At 53.0% G+C, this 6093-nt stretch overlaps 1 long non-coding RNA gene across 1 annotated transcript; it reads left to right on the forward strand.

Annotated features, from left to right (window-relative positions):
• Window positions 1–810: 810 nt before the first annotated feature.
• LOC116529387 lies at window positions 811–4207 on the forward strand. Its single transcript, XR_004259482.1, has 2 exons — window positions 811–1159; window positions 3999–4207. It is a non-coding gene; the product is annotated as an uncharacterized LOC116529387 (long non-coding RNA).
• The last annotated feature ends 1886 nt before the right edge of the window (window positions 4208–6093 follow it).

A 6093-nucleotide genomic window follows, 5' to 3' on the forward strand; every position in this document is an offset into this window, starting at 1 on the left:
TCAACACATATTTTGTGGCGGACACATTCAGACCATAGCAGGATTCTAGACGAGTCTCTTTTTAACTGACACAGTGTGATGTGAACCAACTAACCATCAAAAAGTGGATCCCTAGAAATGGAGTCTCCTCGGAAAGGTGGCTGTGGCGGAGGACTTCTGTGGTCCTGTCTGCTCCTCCTCAGGAGGCTGAGAAGTGCCTTCCCAGGCCTTGCACGCCTTACTCCAGTGTTAAGGGCACTGGTTTGAGGAAAGCAAACCGTGGGCTCCAATGCTGTGGTCACTGACTCCTTCAGAATCTGTTAACAAATGCTGGCTTCTCCATGTGCCATACACTGATTTAGGTTCTTGGGAAACTGGCAAACCTCTGCCCTCACTGGGCTTTTGTTTTATTAGGAGAGACAAGCAACAGACAAGTAACAGATCCTGGCTCTGAATGACATGAAGAAAATGTAGTAGGTCCGAGGAAACTTACACTCGTGCATTTTACCTGGGGCGGGGGGGGGGGGGAGCTCTCTGAGGCGGTGACATTGGGCCTGAGATCTGAATGACAAGTATAGCCCTCATGTGAAGACCTGAAAAAATCACCTTCCAGAAAAATACTGCGAGTGCAAAGGCCCTGAGGAGGAAATGAACTTGCCAAAGAACTTGCCAAATGTTCTTGCCAGCAGAAGGAAGCTCCGCTGGGCTGGAGTGCCATGAGGGAGGCCGGCAGAGAGAATAAGGTGGAGGTCGGATCATGCCAAGCGCTGTAGGTCATGAAGGGAGCTCAGATTCTGTTTGGAGGGTAATTGGAGGCCACTGAAGGGTTTTAACCGGGAATGATGTAATTTCTGTTTTAAAAAGGTGAGTTGGGCTGTTGGATGGGGAGCCAGCTGATGCAGGGGAGTAGCAGGCATAGAGCCAGTAGAAGGCCCTCCATCTGACGTCACCTGCCTCACTAGCCTGTGCTGCTGAGACCCTGGCATGCCTTACGGTCACCCCCGTCCACATTTACACTGCGCCTCAATCCATCTCTCCTGGTTTAGAGATGGCAGAGGCACCCGTCCCTCTTTCCCAGGTTGCTATTAACACAGGGCGCGAGCGCCCAGAACGACTCCTTCCCACGCTCCTTCATTCTCTCTGCAGACTGTCTTCCCACCACCTTGTTCCGAGGCTCTGGGTGAGTGTTCCAGAAGCTGACGAGATGCACGATCGTCTCCCTCACACACACAAATGCCATGGCAACGGCAACTCCGTAATAACAGCAAAGGAAGCCAGGCTGGAATTTGCCAACCCGGAGAGTTGACCATCTGTGAGGCCAAACCCTCCAAATGTTGCCCGTTGTAAGTGCTCATCTCAACCAGGCTTTTGTACATAGCAGAGGCGACATTTAAGTGACATAAGAATAAATAGTGGGCACATGTGAAATCCCTTTAAAGTGTGCATTTTTCTGCCCCAAGGTGACTGAGGCAATGAGACAATGAAGAAAGAAGGGCGACTAGATCTTAGTGAGTGGGCATGGTAGATTTCAGTACAGGCAATTTAGACCGTCCGTAGGGGAGGAACGCCCCACAGAAAAAAAGGCCCAGTTAGTTTATATCTATGCTTCCGTTTTCAAGTCCATCAATCTTTTAGAAGTTTACTTTCCCCAAGGAAAACATTGTGTGTGTGTGTGTGTGTGTGTATGTGTGTGTGTTTATATTTATTTTGTTTTTTTTTTTGTTTTTTGGAGACACGGTCTTACTCTGTCACCCGGGCTGGACTGCAGTGGTGCAAACACAGCTCACTGCAGCCTCAGCCTCCTGGGTTCAAGCCATCCTCCTGCCTCAGCCTCCCTAGAAGCTGGGACGACAGGCGTGCACTATCATGCCTAGCTAATTTTTAAATTTTTTGTAGAGACAGGATCTTGACATGTTGCCCGGTCTCGAACTCCTGAGCTCAAGTCATCCTTCTGCCTTTGAATCCCATACTTGTGGGATTACAGCAGGCTCTACCACATCCAGCCAAAAATTTGTGACCATTTCAATCAAAGGCCCCTCTGAATCTAACCCTCTGGGCCTTGAGTTTCCGTGGGTCGCCTTTCATTCTCTCAATAGTGGTGATAACATCTGGTGGGAACTGTGCCATGTCCTTCACACGTATTTTCTCCTTTACTCTTTGTAACAAACTTAGGAGGAGGTATCGTGACTACAGTTGGCCTTCCATATCTGCAGGGATCTGCGAATTGGGTTCTACCAACTGTGGATTGAAAATATTTGCAGGGGCCGGGCACGGTGGCTCGCGCTTGTAATCCCAGCACTTTGGGAGGCCAAGGCAGGTGGATCACGAGATTAGGAGTTCAAGACCAGCCTGGCCAAGATGGTGAAAGCCCACTTCTACTAAAAATACAAAAATTAGCCAGGCATGGTGGCAGTCTCCTGTAATCCCAGCTACTCAGGAAGCTGAGGCAGGAGAATTGCTTGAACCTGGGAAGCAGATTGCATGAGCTGAGATCGGGCCACTGCACTCTAGCCTTAGCAACAGAGCGAGACTCCGTCTCAAAAAAAAAGAAAGAAAATATTGGGGCAAAATATCCACAGTGAAAAATAACAATACAACAATAAAAATAATACACAATTTCAAAATACAGTATAACAACTATTTACATAGAATTTTCTTTTTCTTTTTCTTTGAGACTGAGTCTTGCTCTGTCGCCAGGCGCCAGGCGGGAGTGCAGTGGCGTGATCTCAGCTCACTGCAACCTCCGCTTCCTGAGTTCAAGCAATTCTCCTGCCTCAGCCTCCCGAATAGCTGGGACTGCAGGCACGCACCACCATGCCCAGCTAATTTTCATATTTCTTAAGTAGAGACGGGGTTTCACTATGTTGGCCAAGATGGTCTCGATCTGACCTCGTGATCTGCCTGCCTTGGCCTCCCAAAGTGCTGGGATTACAGGCCCGAGCCACCGTGCCCGGCCTTACATAGCATTTTCAATATTTTAGGTCTTATAAGTGATATAGAGATGGAGAATGTGCATAGGTTGTATGCAAATAATACTCCAATTTATGTAAGCATCTTAAAAGTCCTTGGATTTTAGTATCTATGGGGGCCCTGGAATCAATACCCCCACAGATATTGCAGATATTGAAGGATGACTGTACCTTCTTTTTAAGAAAGTTGAGAAAACACGCACCAGCTTGGAGCTTGCTGGAGGCCAGGCAGAGGCAGGCTGGCTGGGAAGGATTGTTTTCTTTTACTTGCTGCCTCAATCCTTGGAAGCTTTGGGTGACCCTGGGAACAAGTGAAAGTAAGGCTCAGGTGGAGGAGGGGGCTGGGCGGGTTGTGGGAGGGCCACCCTCCAGGGCCAGTGGAGGGACTTCGGGGAGGGCTCTGTTTGAAGAGGCCAGGGTCGAGGACAGGAAGAGCTGTTTTGGAAAGCGAGGCTGGTGGATTTGGCTGAGGATGTGGTGGGCATGCCGGGACAGAGATGACTGAGCTGGTGGATACACACAGGAGCCAGGCGCTCAGCAGAGGCCAGGCTGGACAGGCGCATCTGGGAGCCATCAGTCGGACATGGCAACAGCATTTTTGGCTCAGGCCTATAGGTGCTTCTCTGGAGCCTGCCCTGGCCCCTCAGGCCACTTCTGTCCCTGCCCTGTGTCCCCAAGACATGCTTGTCTCTGTGCCTGGAAGGTCTGGGCTCCTTCCTGCCTCCCTGCTTGACTGGGAGCTCCTGGAGGCCACAGACCATGCTCAGCTCATCTTAGCTCCTGACCAGGGCCACGCATGCCAGCACATGTGGGTCCCAGCTTCCTCCTAAGCCCGGGCACTCCCCAGCCTTCTGCTCACTCCACAGCATCACATCAGCAGCAAGTCCTACCAATTCTTCCTCCCTGTCGTGAGTTGAATCGTGTCCCCCCCAAAAGATCTGTTGAACCTCCAGCTCCCAGTAACTGTGGTTAGGAACTTATCTGGAAATAGGTCTTTGTAGATGCCATCCAGTTAGGCTCACTCAGGGGCTAATCTGACTGTCTTTATAGGAAGAGTTACGTGAGACCTCCAGGAACACCACATGACATCGGAGGCAGAGATTGGAGGGGCCAGCTAACAGCCAGGGAGCGCTGAAGATTGACATCACAGGCTGGAAGAGGCAGGAAGGTTCTGCCTTAGAGCCTGGCCCTGCAGCACCTTGGTCTCAGACTTCCAGTCTCCAGAAGTGGAACACGATACATTCCTGTTGTTTTCAGCCCCCACAGGCATGGTGCTGTTACGGCAGCCACAGGAAACCAGCACACTCCGTGTGAGGCCCGCCTGCCCATCTCCCTCCCGCCCTTGCTTTCCACTGCCTGGGCCTGGCCTTCCCTGCTCTTCCCTTTCCACCAAGCAGCCCGGTGACCCAGGAGGGCTGAGTCACCTGTGAGTGCCCAAGTGCCCTGTGCTGTCCCACACCTTTGCCCATGCTGTTCCCCTGCCTAAGCTGCCCTCCCTCCTGTCTGATGGTGACTCCTACACATCTTCAAAACTCAGGTCACCTCCGTGGTAGGGCTGTCCCAACCTGACTTCCAGGTGGAGGCAGCCGTTCCCTCCACAGTTCTTCTCTTCAGCTCGCCTCTTGCCCCCACCCCCTGCCGCCACTCCTCATGGCACAGCCAGTTTAATTGCTCCTTATTTATGTCCCCTTTCCCCTGCGTCTGACCATGAGTCACTTGAGGGCAGGGAGCAAATCCCATGGCAGAGACTCAGTAATGGAGGTTGGTTGGCTGTGCAGAGGGCTAGAGGGACAACCTCATAAACTGGAAGGCTGGATGGTCAGACAGCAGAAAACCTGAGAGGACATCCACACCGTTGGCTCTGCGTGAGGCGCGTCCTCCTGTGGCCCTGCGGTTGGCAGGGAGGGATCCAGGGTTTGTGGGACCTGATGCTTATGTGATTGAGGAGCATCCCCTTCAAGAAAAAAATATAAAAGCAGGTGCGGGGCTTTAGAGGGGCCCAGATGCGGCGTAAGCTTTATCAGCATCCCGGCACATTCACCTCTGCTGCTGCCTTTGCTGGGCACACCCCCATGTCCTGGCCTTGCGCTCCAGCCCCGCCGTGCCCACCCACTTCCTCCTTGCCTGACCGCGGACCGCAGGCGACACTTTCGCTGAGATTGCTTCCCCTTGAGGTCTGCAGGTCTCCAGGCGGCCGGAGAAAGCCTCAGCTGTCTCAGCTGTCTCGGGAGGACAGGCTGCAGCCTCATCACCCCCAGCCCAGCCGGGGTGAGCGCTGCCTTTGGAGCATGTTTGCCTCCCCTGTTCCCACCGGCTGCCCCCCGGGCCGGCCAAGCTCCATGGGATGAGGATTCCAAGGAGACCAGTGTTTCCATCACCTGCTTGCAGGCTGGCAGGACCCTGGAGGTGCTGTTGCGGTATATTTGTTTTCAAAGCAGCTGCAACAATGACCACAAACACGGTGCCTCCAAACAACAGAAATTGATTCTCCCAGTTCTGGAGGCCGAACGTGCAGGTGCCGGCAGGGCGCTGCCTCCAAAGGCTCTGGGGCAGTATCCTCCCCACTTCTTTCTGCTTCTGGCAGCTCCTGGCATTCCTTGGCTTGTCCTGCCTCTGCCTTCACGTGGCTTTCCCTTTCTGTCTTCCCACTTCTTATATGGACGTGGATCATTGGATTTAAGGCTCACCCTAAAGCCAGGATGATGTCAGCTCAAGAGCTTCACTTGCGTCTCAGAGACCTGTTTCCAAATAAGGTCACATTTACAGGAACCAAGGGGTTAGGACTTGAACAGAGCTCCTGGGGACACAATTCAGACTGTTACACGTGGGACAATGATCTGAGCCTGCCTCACGTGGGAGAACGGCTGGCTGCTCTGCAGGAATGAGTGGAGTGGCCAGCGCCGCCCCAGGGAGAGCCCACCTGCCACCCACAGCTGCCCCCTCAGGGCCGCCTGTCCCTTTTCCTCCTTTTTTTGGGGGGGTGGGGGTGGGCGGAAAGAGCCTTGCTCTATTGCCCAGGCTGGAGTGCAGTGGTGAGAACTTGACTCACTGCAACCTCCACCTTGAGGGTTCAAATGATTCTCACGCCACAGCCTCCCGAGTGGCTGGGACTATAGGCATGCACCACCATGCCCGGCTACTTTTT

This window comes from Sapajus apella, unplaced genomic scaffold, assembly GCF_009761245.1.
Source record: "Sapajus apella isolate SASKATOON/1434 unplaced genomic scaffold, GSC_monkey_1.0 scaffold3, whole genome shotgun sequence".
NCBI lineage: Eukaryota > Metazoa > Chordata > Mammalia > Primates > Cebidae > Sapajus > Sapajus apella.